The sequence below is a fragment of the Vigna radiata genome, chromosome 1 (genome assembly GCF_000741045.1).
Source record: "Vigna radiata var. radiata cultivar VC1973A chromosome 1, Vradiata_ver6, whole genome shotgun sequence".
NCBI classification, from domain to species: Eukaryota; Viridiplantae; Streptophyta; class Magnoliopsida; order Fabales; family Fabaceae; genus Vigna; species Vigna radiata.
This window is the reverse complement of record NC_028351.1, coordinates 10,315,181-10,316,590: the sequence shown is the minus strand read 5'-3', so window position 1 is coordinate 10,316,590 and position 1,410 is coordinate 10,315,181.

The following is a 1,410-nucleotide window of genomic DNA, read 5'->3' as shown; positions in this document are numbered from 1 at the left end:
AAAGAGTAAAAAGTCTTAAACACTTTTATAAAAAACCATCATTAATTTCTTGAAAGAGTTTCATAGACAAATTCTGAGATAGGTAATGATAAAAAAGTAATGATAAAAAAGTTACTCATTCTTATTGTATATAGACTTAATACCGCTTTTGGTCTCTAGTTTGGGAGGTTTTGTTCAATATGGTCCTACCTTTTCTTTTTAGTAACAATTGATCCCACTTTTTGAAAAAACTGTTCAATTGACTCCTTTTTGGTTTCGACGTCAATTTTCTAATGGTTCTGGTTACGACATCAATAAGTTCTTTCATGCATTCACCTATCCAAATGTTATTTTAACAGTCCTCACATAATGTTATGTTAAAAATCATGTCATCATCGTATACAATAAGGACTACAATAAACAATTTAAACTTGAATATGGGACGATAATAAACAATTTAAACTTGAATATGGGACGACTATGAACAAAAGAAAAATAAAAGGCTTAATACCGCTTTTGGTCCCTAGTTTGGGAGTCAATTGAACAGTTTTTTCAAAAAGTGGGATCAATTGTTACTAAAAAAAAAGTAGGACCATATTGAACAAAACCTCCTAAACTAGGGACCAAAAGTGGTATTAAGTCTTGTATATATTATGGGCTGAACAGTCAACAACGCCGCTTGATCCATCTTTTTCAGCAATTAGGAAAAACAGTTTGGTTGTTTCATCCTACACCTCCAAGCCTTCATCCTGCACCTTCAAAAATTTCATTTTTGACCTTCTGACAACTGATCTTGCACCTCTAACTTTTTCAAAAAGTTTTATTTTTAACTCTAATAAATATCTTTTCATAGTTTTTGTCTTTCTTATTAAAAATCTACACCACCTTAATAATAATTTAATTTAATTTAAAATTCAAATATTATTTAATATAATTTTATATTTTAATAATTATTAAAGTATGATTTATATTATAATAATAATTATATTAAATAATTAAAATAAAAATAATAATAGTAAAAATAAAAAATTAAAATAGTAATAATCATTTTGATTTACTATATTAAATTATATTAAAATATAAAATTAAATTAAATAATTATTAAATTAAATAAAAAACAAAATTTTAAAAACAACTACATCGGATATCTATATCCGAAGTATGAATCAGATTTCTATATCTTATTAATAAATTTTCTTAAATTTTGTTTTTTCTTTTAATTACAATAATCCGATTAACAAATTTTCTTAAATTTTTTTTTAATTACAATAATTATTTAATTTAATATTTTAATATATTTAAATACATGTAATTTTAAATANTATTTTTATTTTCATTATTATCACTCCTATTTTAGATTTTAGTTATTGTTATTTTAATCTTTTAATAAAACTATTATAAAAATATAAATCATATTATAATAATTATTAA